Genomic DNA, 22,052 nt, shown 5'->3' with positions numbered 1-22,052 from the left:
ACAGTCGTGCTAACTTCTCCATCTTGTCATCTTCTCTTATTGGTAGGAAGTGTGCTGATTTGGTGAGACGATCAACTATTACCCAAATAGTATCAAAACCACTTGCAGTCCTTGGCAATTTAGTGATGAAATCCATGGTAATGTTTTCCCATTTCCATTCCGGGATTTCGGGTTGTTGAAGTAGACCTGATGGTTTCTGATGCTCAGCTTTGACCTTAGAACACGTCAAACATTCTCCTACGTATTTAGCAACATCGGCTTTCATACCCGGCCACCAAAAATGTTTCTTGAGATCCTTGTACATCTTCCCCGTTCCAGGATGTATTGAGTATCTGGTTTTATGAGCTTCTCTAAGTACCATTTCTCTCATATCTCCAAATTTTGGTACCCAAATCCTTTCAGCCCTATACCGGGTTCCGTCTTCTCGAATATTAAGATGCTTCTCCGATCCTTTGGGTATTTCATCCTTTAAATTTCCCTCTTTTAAAACTCCTTGTTGCGCCTCCTTTATTTGAGTAGTAATGTTATTATAAATCATTATATTCATAGATTTTACTCGAATGGGTTCTCTGTCCTTCCTGCTCAAGGCATCGGCTACCACATTTGCCTTCCCCTGGTGGTAACGAATCTCAAAGTCATAATCATTCAATAATTCAATCCACCTACGCTGCCTCATATTCAGTTGTTTCTGATTAAATATGTGTTGAAGACTTTTGTGGTCGGTATATATAATACTTTTGACCCCATATAAGTAGTGCCTCCAAGTCTTTAATGCAAAAACAACCGCGCCTAATTCCAAATCATGCGTCGTATAATTTTGTTCGTGAATCTTCAATTGTCTAGACGCATAAGCAATCACCTTCGTTCGTTGCATTAATACACAACCGAGACCTTGCTTTGATGCATCACAATAAATCACAAAATCATCATTCCCTTCAGGCAATGACAATATAGGTGCCGTAGTTAGCTTTTTCTTCAATAACTGAAACGCTTTCTCTTGTTCATCATTCCATTCAAATTTCTTCCCTTTATGCGTTAATGCAGTCAAGGGTTTTGCTATTCTGGAAAAGTCTTGGATGAACCTTCTGTAGTAACCAGCTAGTCCTAAAAACTGGCGTATGTGTTTCGGAGTTTTCGGGGTTTCCCACTTTTCAACAGTTTCTATCTTTGCCGGATCCACCTTAATACCTTCTTTGTTCACTATGTGACCGAGGAATTGAACTTCTTCCAACCAAAATGCACACTTTGAAAACTTAGCGTACAATTCTTCTTTCCTCAATACTTCTAACACCTTTCTCAAATGTTCACCGTGTTCTTGGTCATTCTTTGAGTAAATAAGTATGTCATCAATGAAAACAATGACAAACTTGTCAAGGTATGGTCCACACACTCGGTTCATAAGGTCCATGAACATAGCTGGTGCATTAGTTAAACCAAACGGCATGACCATAAACTCGTAATGACCGTAACGTGTTCTGAAAGCAGTCTTTGGAATATCATCTTCTTTCACCCGCATTTGATGATACCCGGAACGTAAGTCAATCTTTGAATAAACAGACGAGCCTTGTAGTTGATCAAATAAGTCGTCGATTCTCGGTAGTGGGTAGCGGTTCTTGATGGTAAGTTTTTTCAACTCTCGGTAGTCGATACACAACCTGAATGTACCATCTTTCTTCTTGACAAACAAAACAGGAGCTCCCCACGGTGATGTGCTTGGTCGAATGAAACCACGCTCTAAAAGTTCTTGTAATTGGCTTTGCAGTTCTTTCATCTCGCTGGGTGCGAGTCTGTAAGGAGCACGAGCTATTGGTGCAGCTCCTGGTACAAGATCTATTTGAAATTCAACGGATCGATGTGGGGGTAATCCCGGTAATTCTTTCGGAAATACATCGGGAAATTCTTTTGCAATGGGAACATCATTGATGCTCTTTTCTTCAGATTGTACTTTCTCGACGTGTGCTAGAACAGCATAGCAACCTTTTCTTATTAGTTTTTGTGCCTTCAAATTACTAATAAGATGTAGCTTTGTGTTGCCCTTTTCTCCGTACACCATTAAGGGTTTTCCTTTTTCTCGTATAATGCGAATTGCATTTTTGTAACAAACGATCTCCGCTTTCACTTCTTTCAACCAGTCCATACCGATTATCACATCAAAACTCCCTAACTCTACTGGTATCAAATCAATCTTAAATGTTTCGCTAACCAGTTTAATTTCTCAATTCCGACATATATTATCTGCTGAAATTAATTTACCATTTGCTAATTCGAGTAAAAATTTACTATCCAAAGGCGTCAATGGACAACTTAATTTAGCACAAAAATCTCTACTCATATAGCTTCTATCCGCACCCGAATCAAATAAAACGTAAGCAGATTTATTGTCAATAAGAAACGTACCCGTAACAAGCTCCGGGTCTTCCTGTGCCTCTACCGCATTAATATTGAAAACTCTTCCACGGCCTTGTCCATTCGTGTTCTCCTGGTTCGGGCAATTTCTAATAATGTGGCCTGGTTTTCCACATTTATAACAAACTACATTGGCATAATTTGCTCCGACACTACTTGCTCCGCCATTGCTCGTTCCGACACCATTTGTTCCTTTCGTTCTATTAACCCCTGGTCCGTAGACCTCACACTTCGCCGCGCTATGACCATTTCTTTTACACTTGTTGCAAAATTTGGTGCAGAACCCCGAGTGATTCTTTTCACACCTTTGGCATAGCTGCTTCTGATTGTTGTTGTTGTTGCGGTTATTATTGTTGTTGGGATGATTGTTGTAGTTGCTATTGTTGTTGTTGTTGTTGTTGTTGGGCCGTTTGTTGTAGTTGCGATTGATGTTGCGATTGTTGGGATAATTGTTGCGATTATTGTTGTAATTGCTGTTGTTGTTGTATTGGTGATTCTTATCACCGTTTTCCTCCCACTTTCTTTTGACTTGCTTCACATTGGCCTCTTCAGCAGTCTGTTCTTTAATTCTTTCTTCAATCTGGTTCACTAGTTTGTGAGCCATTCTACATGCCTGTTGTATGGAGGCGGGCTCGTGTGAACTTATATCTTCTTGGATTCTTTCCGGTAATCCTTTCACAAACGCGTCGATCTTCTCTTCCTCATCTTCGAATACTCCCGGACACAATAGGCACAATTCTGTGAATCGTCTTTCGTACGTGGTAATATCAAATCCTTGGGTTCGTAACCCTCTAAGTTCTGTCTTGAGCTTATTGACCTCGGTTCTGGGACGGTACTTATCGTTCATCAAGTGCTTGAATGCTGACCACGGTAGTGCGTACGCATCATCTTGTCCCACTTGCTCTAGATAGGTATTCCACCATGTTAACGCAGAACCTGTGAAGGTATGCGTAGCGTACTTCACTTTGTCCTCTTCAGTACACTTACTTATGGCAAACACCGATTCAACCTTCTCGGTCCACCGTTTCAATCCGATCGGTCCTTCGGTTCCATCAAATTCCAAAGGTTTGCAGGCAGTGAATTCTTTGTAGGTGCATCCTACACGATTTCCTGTACTGCTAGATCCAAGGTTATTGTTAGTATGTAGCGCAGCCTGTACTGCGGCTATGTTTGAAGCTAGAAAAGTACGGAATTCCTCTTCATTCATATTCACGGTGTGTCGAGTAGTCGGTGCCATTTCCTTCAAAATAGTCAAATGGAACAAGTTAATCATACAGAATATTAAGAGTAGTTAATAGTATTTCGTAGCATAATATGAACTCATTTATAAAAGCTTTTTCTTCATATTAGCGTTTTATAAGTTTAAATTCGGGTAGTACCTACCCGTTAAGTTCATACTTAGTAGCTAATATACAATTCAACTACTACAATTCTATATGAAAAACTGATTATAATAATATTTCGCGTTCAAACTTTTATACAATATTTTACAAACTTACAATACCGCTTATTTTACATAAAGCATGAAATATAGCACACAATAACTTTGATACAAGATAGTTGTGAAGACAATTCTAGCTAGTACACAAGTCGTTCAGCAAAGGCAATAAAGACACGTAATTCATACGTCCAGAAACAAGTCATGCATTCTGGTTTTACTAGGACTACTTCCCATCCTTGGTCTTGTGCAACATAACCGTTATGGCCGTTGATAAGACAGCGTGTTGTAACGTCATCAAAGGGACGAGGGTTACGTAATGTCCAACAGTCCCGTAACAATCTAAAAACCTCATTTCTTACCCCAATTACCGACTCCGTCACTTGTGGAAACGTTTTGTTTAATAGTTGTAGCCCGATGTTCTTGTTCTCACTTTGGTGAGAAGCGAACATTACTAATCCGTAAGCATAACATGCTTCTTTATGTTGCATGTTAGCCGCTTTTTCTAAATCACGAAGTCCAATATTCGGATATATTGAGTCAAAATAATTTCTTAACCCGTTGCGTAAAATAGCATTTGGGTTCCCCGCAATATATGCGTCAAAGTAAACACATCGTAACTTATGGGTTTCCCAATGTGATATCCCCCATCTTTCAAACGAAAGTCTCTTATAAACCAAGACATTCTTGGAACGTTCTTCGAATGTCTTACAAACTGATCTCGCCTTAAATAGTTGTGCCGAAGAATTCTGGCCGACTCTAGACAAGATTTCATCAATCATGTCTCCGGGTAGGTCTCTTAAAATATTGGGTTGTCTATCCATTTTGTGTTTTTAAACTGTAAAATGGACAAGAGTTAGATTCATAAAAAAAATACTTATTAATACAAGCAATTTTTACATATATCATAAAGCATAAGAACACTATATTCCATATATTACACCACACGAATACAACTATCTTATTCCGACTCGCTCGTTTCTTCTTCTTCGGTTTTGGTTCGTTTTGCCAAGTTTCTAGGGATATATGATGTTCCCCTAATACGAGCCGTCGTTGTCCACATTGGTTTAGAAAAACCTGGTGGTTTAGAGGTTCCCGGGTCATTGTTACAACTTAAGGACTTCGGGGGTTGACGATACATATAAAGTTCATCGGGGTTGGAATTAGATTTCTCTATTTTTATGCCCTTTCCCTTATTATTTTCTTTTGCCTTTTTAAATTCAGTTGGGGTAATTTCTATAACATCATCGGAATTCTCGTCGGAATCCGATTCATCGGAGAATTGGTAATCCTCCCAATATTTTGCTTCCTTGGCGGAAACACCATTGACCATAATTAACTTTGGTCGGTTGGTTGAGGATTTTCTTTTACTTAACCGTTTTATTATTTCCCCCACCGGTTCTATTTCTTCATCCGGTTCCGATTCTTCTTCCGGTTCCGATTCTTCTTCCGGTTCCGACTCTTCTTCCGGTTCCTCTTCGGGAACTTGTGAATCAGTCCACAAATCATTCCAATTTACATTTGACTCTTCATTATTATTAGGTGAGTCAATGGGACTTGTTCTAGAGGTAGACATCTATCACATAATATCAAACACGTTAAGAGATTAATATATCACATAATATTCATATGTTAAAAATATATAGTTTCCAACAAAAATGTTAAGCAATCATTTTTAAAGAAAACACGGTCGAAGTCCAGACTCACTAATGCATCCTAACAAACTCGATAAGACACACTAATGCAAATTTTCTGGTTCTCTAAGACCAACGCTCGGATACCAACTGAAATGTCCCGTTCTTATTGATTAAAAACGTTCCATATTAATTGATTTCGTTGCGAGGTTTTGACCTCTATATGAGACGTTTTTCAAAGACTGCATTCATTTTTAAACAAACCATAACCTTTATTTCATCAATAAAGGTTTAAAAAGCTTTACGTAGATTATCAAATAATGATAATCTAAAATATCCTGTTTACACACGACCATTACATAATGGTTTACAATACAAATATGTTACAACAAAATAAGTTTCTTGAATGCAGTTTTTACACAATATCATACAAGCATGGACTCCAAATCTTGTCCTTATTTAAGTATGCGACAGCGGAAGCTCTTAATAATCACCTGAGAATAAACATGCTTAAAACGTCAACAAAAATGTTGGTGAGTTATAGGTTTAACCTATATATATCAAATCGTAACAATAGACCACAAGATTTCATATTTCAATACACATCCCATACATAGAGATAAAAATCATTCATATGGTGAACACCTGGTAACCGACAATAACAAGATGCATATATAAGAATATCCCCATCATTCCGGGACACCCTTCGGATATGATATAAATTTCGAAGTACTAAAGCATCCGGTACTTTGGATGGGGTTTGTTAGGCCCAATAGATCTATCTTTAGGATTCGCGTCAATTAGGGTGTCTGTTCCCTAATTCTTAGATTACCAGACTTAATAAAAAGGGGCATATTCGATTTCGATAATTCAACCATAGAATGTAGTTTCACGTACTTGTGTCTATTTTGTAAATCATTTATAAAACCTGCATGTATTCTCATCCCAAAAATATTAGATTTTAAAAGTGGGACTATAACTCACTTTCACAGATTTTTACTTCGTCGGGAAGTAAGACTTGGCCACTGGTTGATTCACGAACCTATAACAATATTTACATATATATCAAAGTATGTTCAAAATATATTTACAACACTTTTAATATATTTTGATGTTTTAAGTTTATTAAGTCAGCTGTCCTCGTTAGTAACCTACAACTAGTTGTCCACAGTTAGATGTACAGAAATAAATCGATAAATATTATCTTGAATCAATCCACGACCCAGTGTATACGTATCTCAGTATTGATCACAACTCAAACTATATATATTTTGGAATCAACCTCAACCCTGTATAGCTAACTCCAACATTCACATATAGAGTGTCTATGGTTGTTCCGAAATATATATAGATGTGTCGACATGATAGGTCGAAACATTGTATACGTGTCTATGGTATCTCAAGATTACATAATATATAATACAAGTTGATTAAGTTATGGTTGGAATAGATTTGTTACCAATTTTCACGTAGCTAAAATGAGAAAAATTATCCAATCTTGTTTTACCCATAACTTCTTCATTTTAAATCCGTTTTGAGTGAATCAAATTGCTATGGTTTCATATTGAACTCTATTTTATGAATCTAAACAAAAAAAGTATAGGTTTCTAGTCGGAAAAATAAGTTACAAGTCGTTTTTGTAAAGGTAGTCATTTCAGTCGAAAGAACGACGTCTAGATGACCATTTTAGAAAACATACTTCCACTTTGAGTTTAACCATAATTTTTGGATATAGTTTCATGTTCATAATAAAAATCATTTTCTCAGAATAACAACTTTTAAATCAAAGTTTATCATAGTTTTTAATTAACTAACCCAAAACAGCCCGCGGTGTTACTACGACGGCGTAAATCCGGTTTTACGGTGTTTTTCGTGTTTCCAGGTTTTAAATCATTAAGTTAGCATATCATATAGATATAGAACATGTGTTTAGTTGATTTTAAAAGTCAAGTTAGAAGGATTAACTTTTGTTTGCGAACAAGTTTAGAATTAACTAAACTATGTTCTAGTGATTACAAGTTTAAACCTTCGAATAAGATAGCTTTATATGTATGAATCGAATGATGTTATGAACATCATTACTACCTTAAGTTCCTTGGATGAACCTACTGGAAAAGAGAAAAATGGATCTAGCTTCAATGGATCCTTGGATGGCTCAAAGTTCTTGAAGCAAAATCATGACACGAAAACAAGTTCAAGTAAGATCATCACTTGAAATAAGATTGTTATAGTTATAGAAATTGAACCAAAGTTTGAATATGATTATTACCTTGTATTAGAATGATAACCTACTGTAAGAAACAAAGATTTCTTGAGGTTGGATGATCACCTTACAAGATTGGAAGTGAGCTAGCAAACTTGAAAGTATTCTTGATTTTATGAAACTAGAACTTTTGGAATTTATGAAGAACACTTAGAACTTGAAGATAGAACTTGAGAGAGTTCAATTAGATGAAGAAAATTGAAGAATGAAAGTGTTTGTAGGTGTTTTTGGTCGTTGGTGTATGGATTAGATATAAAGGATATGTAATTTTGTTTTCATGTAAATAAGTCATGAATGATTACTCATATTTTTGTAATCTTATGAGATATTTCATGCTAGTTGCCAAATGATGGTTCCCACATGTGTTAGGTGACTCACATGGGCTGCTAAGAGCTGATCATTGGAGTGTATATACCAATAGTACATACATCTAAAAGTTGTGTATTGTACGAGTACGAATACGGGTGCATACGAGTAGAATTGTTGATGAAACTGAACGAGAATGTAATTGTAAGCATTTTTGTTAAGTAGAAGTATTTTGATAAGTGTATTGAAGTCTTTCAAAAGTGTATAAATACATATTAAAACACTACATGTATATACATTTTAACTGAGTCGTTAAGTCATCGTTAGTCGTTACATGTAAGTGTTGTTTTGAAACCTTTAGGTTAACGATCTTGTTAAATGTTGTTAACCCAATGTTTATAATATCAAAAGAGATTTTAAATTATTATATTATCATGATATTATGATGTACGAATATCTCTTAATATGATATATATACATTAAATGTCGTTACAACGATAAACGTTACATATATGTCTCGTTTCAAAATCATTAAGTTAGTAGTCTTGTTTTTACATATGTAGTTCATTGTTAATATAATTAATGATATGTTTACTTATCATAATATCATGTTAACTATATATATAACCATATATATGTCATCATATAGTTTTTTTACAAGTTTTAACGTTCGTGAATCACCGGTCAACTTGGGTGGTCAATTGTCTATATGAAACCTATTTCAATTAATCAAGTCTTAACAAGTTTGATTGCTTAACATGTTGGAAACATTTAATCATGTAAACATCAATCTCAATTAATATATATAAACATGGAAAAGTTCGGGTCACTACAACGGTTCCGATGAAACTGACGAAATTAGCCCTAATAATCGTTGACGATTATGTTGTAATATTGGTACCTTCAAACCGATTCAACATCTCCATATGAGATTCAAGAGATTACGTCGTCAGTTTATGAAATTGGAAACCCTAAATCAACCGATTGCATCAGCAGTTTATGAACGGAAAAAGAACGTATCTATTTATGAAATTGGAAGCCATAATTCAAACGATGGATGAATCTTCAATTGTGATTGAATTGCATCTGATTACGGTTTGATAGTTTGAAGAGAGAGAGGAGAATGGTTTGAATGTTTCAATTGAAGGAGAATGAAAAGGGTTAAAACCCTAAAACGAAATTGAATGCTGCTAGACACGCGTCAGTCCCAGATAAAAATCGAATTTTTAATTCAAAATTCTGAGAAAATTATAAATGCTGAGGAGTAACCAGGAAGCGCCACGTGGACTTATCTTACCGGATTAGTAATATAGAAGATTTTATTTACGCGTTTCAGTTTCGTATATATTTTACCTACAGACTTAAACAGAGTCATGTTCCGCGAAACTGATATGCTTATATTTAGATCTAATAAACGGGTTACAATTGTGTTATAAACCGATTGAACTAATTGTTCGCAATTTAAATATGTTTGTTAGTTTTATTTATATAATTATGATGTATTTGTTATAATATATAAATATATATATAAATGGATAGTCAATTATTGATACACAAAAGTAATATTATTGTATTACCTAAACTTATGATATTTTTGCTATAAATAGCCATGAATGCAAGCATTAAACTTGCACCATTTTCTCACACTTACAAAGTGTTTCTTTCTTTCTCTCCATTATCATCTTTGTTCTTACACTTCATTATTAGCATTCTTAATCAAGAATCAAACCACTAAAGGTAGTTATAAGCATACCGAATTATAACATCAAGAATCAAACCACTAAAGGTAGTTATAAGCCTAGTGAATTATAACACGTTATCAGCACGATAATCTTAATACTAATTATGGTTGGCTCTGCCACCTAAATGATATATGGTCGGTTATACCACCTGAATAATATATGGTCGACACTGTCGCCTAATTATCATTTATGTTACTAACATTTATATTTCTATTATCTAACATTTATATGGCCGACACTGTCACCTAATTATCATTTATGTTATATAACATTTATTTATGATTGCTTACATATGGTCGAAACTGTCGCCTACTTATCATTTATGTTATATTAAATTTATGTTTAATGTTTATATACTTATAAATATAAATTGACTCTAATTTATCATGTTGTTTGTTTTAATTTTTTAATAATAGAAAATGTCGAATCTGGAAAAGCTTAAATTTACTCCTTTAGAATCAACGAGAAACAACTACATGCCATGGGTTATAAAAGTAAAAATGCATCTTAAATCAATGGGCATTCTTGAAACCATAAATGAAAACAACACTTGTTCTGAAAAAGAACAAGCAACGGCATGTTGCTTTATTCATCAACATATTGATGAATGCTTACAAAATAATTATGTGACTGTAGAAGATCCCCATGTTTTATGGGAAGGTCTCAAAAGCAGATTCAATAATCAAAGAGAAATTTTACTTTCAGCTGCTATGGATCAATGGAGAACATTAAGGTTCCAAGACTTTAAGAAAGTAAATGAATACAGCTCAGCTCTGTATAATACAGTCTCACAACTTAAATTCTGTGGACATGAAATAAGTGATGCAGACATGTTGGAGAAAACTTTCTCCACAATGAATGCTGCCAACATCACAGTGCAAAGAAATTTGAGAATGCTAAAGTTCAACACATATCCTGAACTTAATTCATATCTCTTGGTTGCAGAGCAAAATGATGAGCTATTAATGAAAAATCAGCAATCCCGTCCTACTGGTACACTTGCAATCCCTGAAGCAAATACTGCAAATAATTATAAACAGGGACAAGGACGCGGGCAAGGTCGTGGTTATAATAACCATCGCCATCATCATGTCAAAAGCCATAACTATGGTAGAAACCATCCTTATGGTAATGGGAATGGGCGTGGACGTAGCCGTGGTCGTGGCCATGGTGGTCAAAGAAATAATAATCCACAAAAATATAAATATCAACCACAAAACAAGCCCACTAAGCAAGATGTTGAAGAAAATTCTTCTAAAAATTCTGAAGAATCTTGTTACATATGTGGTAGAATGGGCCACTGGGCTAATACTTGCCGAACATCTAAACATCTTGTTAAGATGTATCAGGATTCGCTGAAAGGTAAAGAAAAGGAAGTAAATTTTGTGGATAATATTGATCCAACAGTCACTGAGCAACCATCTGATTTATATGAAGATTTCTTGAATTAAATTAATATGTTTCTTTTATAAATAAAACGATTTAACCTTTGTCATCATGTTTTCTCAAATGTTTCAGTTCTATATGTTTTATCAAATGTTCCAGTTCTATGTTTGATGTTTCAATTCTATGTATGTCAAATGTTTCAGTTTTATCTATTTGTGTGTAATAAACATTTTGTGTAACATTTATATACTTACTGTTTGTTTCTTATATATGAAGTTTAATATGAATTCTGCTGGAACACAACATCAATCAAATAGTGGAGATCTCTGTATAGCAGATAGTGATACTACACACACTATACTTAAATCTGAAAAATATTTCATTGATTTGAAACCAACGGAAGGAACTATACATACAATATCAGGTGCTGCTAACTTGATAGAAGGGATAGGAAAGGCAAAATTCATATTACCAAACGGTACAACATTTTTAATTAATAATGCCTTATTCTCTCCTAAGTCAAGCAGAAATTTATTGAGTTTTTCTGACATATACCTTAATGGATATAATTATCAGTCAGTAACGGCAGAAAATGAGAAATATTTAAGTATCACTAACAAGAATCACGTGATTGAAAAACTGCCAAGACTTAATTCTGGATTACATTATACACATATAAATGTACCAGAAGCACATATGGTGATTAAAGAAAAGTATATTGATCCTGGTGTATTTAATTTATGGCATAACAGATTGGGCCATCCAGGATCAACAATGATGAAAAGAATTATTGAATGTACACATGGACATCCACTGAAGGATAGAAAAATCCTTCATAATACAATGGTTCCATGTATATCTTGCTCTCTTGGAAAATTGATAACTAGACCCTCACCACTTAAGGTTGAGAAAGAATCACTAATGTTTCTTGAAAGAATTCAAGGTGATATTTGTGGACCAATTCATCCACCATGTGGACCATTTAGATATTTCATGGTCCTAATAGAAACATCTAGTAGATGGTCTCATGTTTGTCTGTTATCAAGCCGTAATGTGGCATTTGCAAAATTTCTTGCCGAAATTATTAAATTGAGAGCACATTTTCCTGATTACATCATTAAAAATGTGAGACTTGATAATGCTGGTGAGTTTACATCTCAAGCATTTAATGACTATTGCATGTCTATAGGAATTGTTGTTGAACATTCTGTTGCTCATGTGCATACACAAAATGGTTTAGCCGAGTCACTGATTAAACGTTTACAGTTAATCGCTAGACCATTGATAATGAGAACAAAACTCCCTGTATCTATATGGGGTCATGCAATTTTACATGCTGCTGCATTGATTCGCATCAGACCAAGTGCAAGTCATAAATATTCCCCCCTACAACTTGCTTTTGGTCAAGAGCCAAATATTTCCCACCTTAGAACATTTGGTTGTGCAGTATATGTTCCAATTGCGCCACCACAACGTACAAAAATGGGTCCTCAAAGGAGGTTGGGAATATATGTTGGATATGAAACATCTTCAATCATAAGGTATATTGAACCTATGACAGGTGATGTTTTTACAGCACGTTTTGCTGATTGTCATTTTAATAAAACATTGTTTCCTAGATTAGGGGAGAAATAAAAAATAAAGAAAATGATGTTTCATGGTGTGAACCTCAATTAAAGTATCTTGATCCTCACACAAAAGAATGCGAGACAGAAGTTCAAAAGATAATGCATATACAAGAACTTGCAAATCAAATGCCTGATGCATTCACAGATACAAAAAGGGTGACTAAATCATATATACCAGCAGTTAATACTCCAGCTCGAGTTGAGATTCCAAATCGAAAAACTGATAATGTAGTCACTCAAGAATCTATGCCACGTCTGAAACGTGGGAGACCAGTTGGTTCCAAAGATAAAAATCCTCGAAAAAGAAAATCAGCTGATAATAAGGTAAAAGAAAGTGTTCAAGAAGAACCACAAATCAGTACTCCTACTGCAGAGGAGATTGATGATGTCAATACAGAAATTGCAATCAATTATGCACATTCAAAAATATTATGGAACCGAAATGAAATGAAAAATCTTGATGAGAAATTTTCATTTAATGTTGCATATGACATCATGAATAATGATGATGATCCAGAACCAACATCTATGGTTGAATGTCAAAATAGACATGATTGGGCTCAATGGAAAGAAGCAATACGAGCTGAATTAGAATCACTCAATAAAAGAAAAGTTTTCGGATCCATCATTCTCACTCCTAAAGATGTGAAACCTGTAGGATACAGATGGATTTTTGTCCGAAAAAGAAATGAGAAAAATGAAGTTACAAGGTATAAAGCTAGACTTGTAGCTCAAGGTTTTTCTCAAAGACCGGGAATTGATTATGAAGAAACTTATTCCCCTGTTATGGATGCAATTACTTTTAGATACTTAATCAGCCTGGCAGTTTCTAAAAATTTAGAAATGCATCTCATGGATGTTGTGACTGCTTATCTATATGGATCACTTGATAGTGATATATATATGAAGATACCTGAAGGATTTAAGGTACCAGAAGCATCAAATGCAAAACCCAAAGAAATGTATTCGATTAAATTACAAAGATCTTTATATGGGTTAAAACAATCGGGACGTATGTGGTATAACCGATTAAGTGATTACTTGATAAGCAAAGGGTATACAAATAACCTTACTTGTCCTTGTGTTTTCATTAAGAAAACAACATCCGGATATGTGATCATAGCTGTTTATGTTGATGATCTTAACATCATAGGTACAAATAAAGAGATCCATGAAGCCATTCAACTTCTAAAGAAAGAATTTGAAATGAAAGATCTCGGAAAAACCAAGTATTGCCTTGGTTTACAAATTGAGCATATGCCTAATGGTTTACTTGTACATCAAACAACATATACTGAAAAGATTCTGAAACGTTTCAATATGGACAAGGCAAAACCATTAAGTACTCCTATGGTTGTTAGATCACTCAATGTTGAAACTGATCCATTTCGTCCATGTGAAGATCATGAAGATATTCTTGGACCAGAAGTACCATATCTTAGTGCAATTGGAGCTCTTATGTATCTTACAAATTGTACAAGACCTGACATTTCTTTTGCAGTTAATTTATTGGCAAGGTTCAGCTCTGCTCCTACCAAAAGACACTGGAATGGGATCAAACACATATTTCGATACCTTCGAGGAACTACTGATTTATGATTATTTTATTCTAACGAATCAAAACAAGATTTGGTTGGTTATGCTGATGCAGGTTATTTATCTGATCCACATAAAGCTAAATCTCAAACTGGATATGTATTCCTAAATGGAGGTACTGCAATATCATGGCGTTCTCAAAAACAAACACTTGTTGCTACATCATCAAATCATGCCGAAGTGATTGCATTACATGAAGCTACTCGGGAATGTTTTTGGTTGAGATCAATGACACAAATCATTACTGATTCTTGTGGACTAGAACGCGATAAAAGTCCAACAATTATCTATGAAGATAATGCAGCTTGCATAGCACAGATGAAAGAAGGGTATATCAAAAGTGACCGAACCAAACACATACCTCCTAGATTCTTCTCATACACTCAAAATCTCATTAAGGACAACGAGATTGAAATGAGATATGTTCAATCCAGCAAAACTCTGCTGATCTTTTCACGAAAGCACTTCCAACTGTTATTTTCAGAACACACGTTCATAACATTGGTATGAGACATATTCAAAAGATGTAACAACTGAAGCGATGTCTACTTGAGGGGGAGTCAACTCCATGCTGCACTCTTTTTCCCTTAGCTAAAGTTTTTTTTCCCACTGAATTTTCTTTAGCAAGGTTTTTAACGAGGCAGTAACTTACAGTTGATCTTCAACAAACAAAATTGCTATCCAAGGGGGAGTGTTATAATATATAAATATATATATATATAAATGGATAGTCAATTATTGATACACAAAAGTAATATTATTGTATTACCTAAACTTGTGATATTTTTGCTATAAATAGTCATGAATGCAAGCATTAAACTTGCACCATTTTCTCACTTACAAAGTGTTTCTTTCTTTCTCTCCATTATCATCTTTGTTCTTACACTTCATTATTAGCATTCTTAATCAAGAATCAAACCACTAAAGGTAGTTATAAGCCTACTGAATTATAACATCAAGAATCAAACCACTAAAGGTAGTTATAAGCCTACTGAATTATAACAGTATTGTCCATAAAATTCGTGTACTGTCCATATAATTCGGGTACCCACTGATATATGCTTAAATTGAATTTAGTTTGTAACCGTGTACCTTGAATGTGGAGTTGATATAACGCATGTGCGATTTAATTGTTCTCCCATACGTGGACTTTGATTTCATATGTCTATCTATCTATTATGAGTACTAGCTTAAGACCCGCGGAATCGCGGGTTTCGTTCAATAAACTTTTGAAATATAGTATAAATTATGTGTTAGTTCAAGTAAATATTTGCCGCAAATGTTGTATAACAAGATTTGCTAATGATCTCATCGCTTGCTATTGATTAGAAAAATAATTTACATAGAACATCGTTTCGAGGTTACAAAGTTTCTAGGCGGCAGAGTTAGTAGCAAAACTGTACAAAGACGTTCTAGCAAAAACTAAACGTTTAAACGGGTGTTTGGTAGTGTATGTAGCTAGTCCCATATTATTTATTATCCCTTAATGTAATAACAGCTTTGAAATGCTATATGCCATAGGCGTTAAGCCGTTAAATTCACTTACCACTGCTCCCGTAACCAATATGTATAGATTTGTCGGAGTCTCATTTTGTAAAATCACTTCTTCTTTTGGTGGAAAATACTCTTCTTCCATTTCAGAAACCTATATATAATTAATGAAATTTCGTTATTAACCCTTAGAAATGTTCATCGACACAACTAACAATTTAAGAAACATGATTCCTATATTTATTTTCAAATAAAAAAAAAGAAGGTTACCAGTTGGAAGAGACTCTCATATGAAATGCCACGAAACAATTGGACGTTTTGAACAATAGGGTAAAACAGATGGTGTGAAATGCTTGCTCGAATGGCTTTTGGACGACAATTTAAGATATCTAGCTGTTTTAATCCTTCTGTTTTGTAATCCAAACAAATGTGTGACAAAATTTTATCTTTTAAACGGTGCAGGAAGCTAACTCTGTTTTGCAAATTCTAAAGCTGCATTGACTTTATCCCTCTACACCATAAAAAACATAGTTACCTAGTGATTGACATATATGAAATTGTGTGATAGTTTTAAAAGCTTGAACTGAATATATATATATATATATAAAAAAAAAAAAAAAAAAAAAAAAAACATACAAAATCTCTGGTGTTGACAGTCCCCAATGAACTACATGATTGGTCATGTTTCCATGGTCAAAAGCGTTTGCCAATTCATTCCAGAGTGTTACCTGAATTGTGTTGCCGCTGCAAATAAATGCGTGCAAGTGAGTTCCATTTTAATGATGAACTGATTAAACATGTATATAATTTTGTTAATAATTAGCAGAAGGTAAGGATACTATTGGAAGGTGGAACAGCCTATGCAAATTAAAAACCAAATACTTGTGTGGTTCTGAAAAAGAACCAGTCACGAAACCAAAACCCTAAAAGAGTAAAACAGATTATACAAAAAGTCAAACGAATCCAAACTCAACCGAAAAACCATGACCTACGCAATCAAATTCAAACAAAACAGACTTGAAACGATCTTAAACCGGTATTTGAGAAAAAGAAAACCTCATTATTTTCTTCTTTTTATTTGTGTATTTCAGTAACTTTGCAGCTGATATCGGGGCCCACCAAGTTCGATATAATCTCTTAAGCCATGACCGTTGGGAAATACGGTCTCCCACCTTTGACAGTTTGTATGCTAAAAACGGAGTTCAAGTTTAAAAGTTACACCTTTGCTAAAACACCCAAAAGTTGTGGTGCTGCTGCTGCTATTTTAGCTGATGTTACCAACAGCAAATCTCAGCCACCAAGTCCCATTTTGAACGCCATTTAAAACCCGTTTATACTCGACCGACCCACATATATCATATGTCATTTTAAAGCCCGTAGGGTCTACTTTCCAAGTCACTTATTAGCTTTCACCAAAACTTAGCGACTTTCAACTTACGACCTCGTAAAGTAGGCCCGAGACTCATTATTGACACTTTTATTAAAATAATAAAACGTTTTTGTTGTGGAGTCAAATTTCAATTTGGATGAGCTGAGCTAATGAAATTCATGTCACAAATTAAAAATGACATTTTAAACATGTAAGGGACTTCAGTTTCTTATAACTCTACATACGGGTCAAAATAGATCCTTATGACCCAAATAGGTTATAAATTCTCATTTCAACAAAAATATACCCAAACTCAATTTCAAGTCAATAATCAAACACGAAGTCAGCTAAAAAGGTATGTCAAAGGGCGGGTTCCTTTAAATCTACACATGTTATTCATACTTTTATGTAAGCAGTCAAAATTGTACTAAATAATCAAAATGGAGTCACTTTTTGTAAGAGTTGTCTTACTTGAGGTTTGTTAGGTCAATCGTCCTCCTTATGAGATGGCTGCGATTAACATCTCCTATCAGTATTGGATCCTCGAGGCACAAAATCAGAGAAGATATATGAAAAATCTAATGATCGAAGCTTTAAATCACAGATACTCACCCACGATTAATGTAAGCTGATTTATGCGATGGCACTGTGAATTTGTTCTTCGGCTTGCACCAAGTTATGTAAACCCTAATAATAGAAGCACAAAATCAGAGAAGATATATGAAAAACCTAATGATCGAAGCCTTAAATCAGAGATACTCACCCGCGATTAATGTAACCTGATTTCTGCTATTGCACTGTGAATTTGTTCTTGGGAATCCGACGATAGGGATTTGGTTCGATGAATGATAGCAGTAGCTTTTTGTTTATGTAATTTTGTTTAGAAATATAACCTTTTAGCGGTAGAAAAAGAATAGAATTGTGTAGTGGTAGGATTATAAGGTTATAATTAAATCAATGGATCATAATACACCCTAATGGTATCTATTAGTATTGATGCGAAGTTTACGTACAATTTTGTTCTGTGATATATGAGTCTCTCCGTTCACTTGCCTGATCGCAGCTGCACATAATCTTGACCACTATGAAGAGAATAGTTCATCATTGATATTAAATTACCCCTTGATCCAAATAGCAAATATCATACATTATATTTTTCATTTCAGGTGACTAATTTTTAAGCTCCTATTTTGTTATTAAAATTTTATACAAGAATTCAAATAAGAGCAAGCATATAGGAGATTGTTTAATTAAGATAAAGGTGAACTCAACTTATTTAGCACAACTTATTAAGATAAAGGTGAACTCAACTTATTTTAGAAAAAATCTATCGGTCTGACATGTTTCATAAAAAATTTATATGTTACATATTTCGTTGACCCATTTGACTTTTTATATGATTAATCAGCCCCACATTGTTGCATGTTTTGACCCATTTAAAACATATTGTTATATGATTTAAACATACTGTTTTGACCTATTTGACTTGCTATATGTTTTGACATTATTGAAACAACTGTGCTGGTATGTCTAAAACATATTATTTTAATGCTTTGACATTTTGTAAACATATTAGTTAAACATATTGTTTTGACTTATATGTTTTAAACAACTGTGCTGGTTTAATCTGACCCATTGGTATGTTTTAAACATGTTACTTATTCCCATTCGACTTGTTATATGTTTTGACCCATTTGAAACAACAGTTAGCTTAATGACCCATTTGAAACAAAGAGACGTCATCACAAACTTTGAGAGAACTGTACTAAAATGATCATTACCTGTTGTCAAGCAAGGTTCCTTGTATTCACGATAAACTTACCAGCCTCACGGCGTCTATAAACTGGATATCTCACTGTCAAAGCGAGTGTCGTTTGTGTAAATTACTCATTATCACTTCTTGCTGGTAAGTATGGAGACATCAATGGCTGACCATCTGGGAAACAGAACAAAGTGATTAGCATGACTAAAAGTCCAAAACAATTTGAAAATAAATTCAATTATATTAGATCTTATATGTACAAAGATAGATATGTTCAAAGCTATATATCAAAGATCTGATATGTTCGTTTAGTGATCTATAAGTTTACGTATAACTCTATCCTTTCTACTGTGCAAAATAGATGCAGAAGGAATTGATGATAGTGAATATGTTTTAAGTTTTTGTTGAGATATTTGATATAGTCATTTACTAATTGATTCAAACATAGATGAAAAAATTATACTACAAAATAAATGAACAAATGTATGTATTCCGTTAAAATACCTGACATAATAGACATGGAAACAGGTTATCAAAAACCTCAGTACTGAAGCTTTCATGTCAATTACTCCTTCATTTTAAGCAGACCAGTGAAGTAGTTCTTCTTCTACTACTAACGCTTTCGTGTCAATAACTCCATTTTCAGTCAGTTGCATCACTTGGTACAACCACAAAACCTTAAAAATGAAATCAATATAATCATGTAAATATTATAACTGAAAAGCACGAAATCATGATAAAAAAAGTTATCCTTTTTTCTGTTGATAAAGGATAAAAAAGTTAACTTTTAGCATTATACCCATATTATAACTGAAAAGCATGAAATCAGAAAACAATGATATATACCTATAGTAATCTTTTTCTCTTGGGCAATTCATCAAATAATTTTTAAGTTGCTGAAGTAAACCCTATAATTACCAAATCAGAAAAATACATCTGGGATTAAACCATAAATTAAACCCTGAATATACACAAGAAATTAAACCCTAACCTTTCACCATCACCTAATTATACCTTTTATCCAAGCTTACATAAAATGGACTGAAACTGCTGACAGCTTCTAATCATAATAGATAAACCTCAAAGAACATTGGATTCATCAAATTAAGGTGCACGTTGTATATTCATATTACTACTCATGAGATCCATAAACAGTTAAATCAAGTTCTGTATGCCTCTTCTAAATTGATCTATATTTTGAATCAAGCTTCAATTTACCTTATCTTAAAATGTCTTGGATGAACACAAAAATTGGAAAAAACAATATAACTCAATGTAAATACATTGCTTATCAGTAATACAGTTTATTTTTTGATTGTCACTAATAATCGAAAAATATTAAATGTGAAAGGTTAGATAGAATCAAACTAAGGTTCAATCACGACATGTATTCATGTTCAATTGAACCCTGGATCAAAAAATCGATCAAAAAATAACAGATTTGATAGGTTAGATATAGACATAAATCCATTTTCAACTGAACCCTAGATGAAAAATTGAATCGTAAAATCTGAGATAAACTAACCTTTGACTCGATTTATTCACAAAGGATGTTGATCTTTCCATTCACAAATGAAATTCGGAACCCTCGATATATTCGCCATGTCTTCATCTCTGCATCTAAGATTATCGATCTGATTTTGCGAACCCTAATTTTAATTGGGGAGGGAACGCGAGTTCGTGGCATCAAGATGTAACAATCGATATTTCAGTTGAAATCAACCCGCGTTGATTGAATTGATGTTTTTAGGATTTTAATCTTGAAAATAAGGGAAGAAGAATAACGATTAGATAGTGTTTGCCCTAATTTTCTGTGTGCGTGTTTTCGAATGGAGTTAACTGGTATGCCTTTTTTTTTTTTTTTTTTTTGCCCGCTATTTTTCTTGCCAAGGGTATTACGGGAAGAATTTGTTGTTGTGGTACTAATTATTTAGTTATAGCTGGATCTAATGGTTGTTAAGTAAGGGCAATGGAGGTTTTTTTTGTGATCTAAGGGTCCAGATTCAATATTGTTAAAAAAGTATACCTCAATTTTTCTTTTCTTTTAATGTATAGTATATAGTATAGATAGATAGATATAGATATAGATAGATAGATAATACATCAATTATGATTAAATTGATTGTAAACCTAAATAATTATGTTAAGCTTCTTAATTGTGTTACAGTATATACTTGTGAACAATTGATGAACATGAGTATGCTTTTAATTTGATAAGTGTTATATGGTCAATATTATATATAGTATTATGAAGCATTCTCTTTGACGTGTTAAAAACGTTTTTCACTTGTGTGCGAAACTTGCTTTGTATAATTTATTTAAACAGATTTCGATTGCCTAAAATATAAGTTTATTAAACTGTTGTTTATAGAATGTTGTAGCGAAACATGGAATTTTATTTTGCTGTTTATAAACTACGTTAACAAAATCAGAATGAATTCTTGCTGTTTATTTTCGTTACTTAATTGTTAAGTTTAACAAATATTATAATTGGCTGTTATACGTGTATTGCAAAGATGCTGAGATAAACATATGTTTTAGAATCGTATACGCAGTATGCTTCTAGTGGGTATAGTTTAACTATCAAATTAAGATATAAGGATATATAACTATATTGATTCTATTATATTGACTTGATTAATTAATAATAAGGACTTGTCTAAGGTTTAATGTATAATCAGTATATGCATCCTAATTAACATCTACGAGAGTTTTGAATCTACATACATGTGTATGTTTAATTAGTTGGTATATATGGACCTTGGACGGACTGCTATTATGATTTATAAACTTGTGGTCTATTACCTTAAATTATATGTTGATTTATATAGTGTTTTACACTGTTTGTTGAGTTATAAATTGACCTTTGTTGATTGATAAATTGCTTACTGTTTTTATAAGTGATTGTTATATTGAATTTGTTTGCAATATTCTGTTTTGGACTGATCATACGAGACTGGTATGGCAGACTATGAAACGTGTTAGAAACAGAATTTTTATAACCAGAATCCGATTGTATATATGCTGTTAA

General features: G+C 33.7%; 1 long non-coding RNA gene across 4 annotated transcripts; it reads right to left on the bottom strand.

Moving 5' to 3' along the window:
- Nucleotides 1-15,652: 15,652 nt before the first annotated feature.
- On the bottom strand, nucleotides 15,653-20,700 carry LOC139844619 (uncharacterized). Of its 4 annotated transcripts, XR_011758034.1 has the most exons (11): nucleotides 20,547-20,700; nucleotides 19,868-19,929; nucleotides 19,526-19,698; nucleotides 19,041-19,195; nucleotides 18,273-18,341; nucleotides 18,023-18,117; nucleotides 17,872-17,946; nucleotides 17,731-17,769; nucleotides 16,527-16,634; nucleotides 16,161-16,401; nucleotides 15,653-16,044 (listed from the first exon to the last, which is right to left on the bottom strand). It is a non-coding gene; the product is annotated as an uncharacterized lncRNA (long non-coding RNA). The 4 variants fall into 4 exon arrangements; XR_011758031.1 differs by having other exon boundaries at nucleotides 18,023-18,341; XR_011758033.1 differs by having other exon boundaries at nucleotides 18,023-18,341; nucleotides 19,082-19,195.
- Between the last annotated feature and the right edge of the window lie 1,352 nt (nucleotides 20,701-22,052).

The sequence above is a fragment of the Rutidosis leptorrhynchoides genome, chromosome 4 (genome assembly GCF_046630445.1).
Source record: "Rutidosis leptorrhynchoides isolate AG116_Rl617_1_P2 chromosome 4, CSIRO_AGI_Rlap_v1, whole genome shotgun sequence".
Lineage (NCBI taxonomy): Eukaryota > Viridiplantae > Streptophyta > Magnoliopsida > Asterales > Asteraceae > Rutidosis > Rutidosis leptorrhynchoides.
The sequence above is the reverse complement of the archived record's forward strand: the minus strand, read 5'-3'. Positions and strand labels throughout refer to the sequence as shown.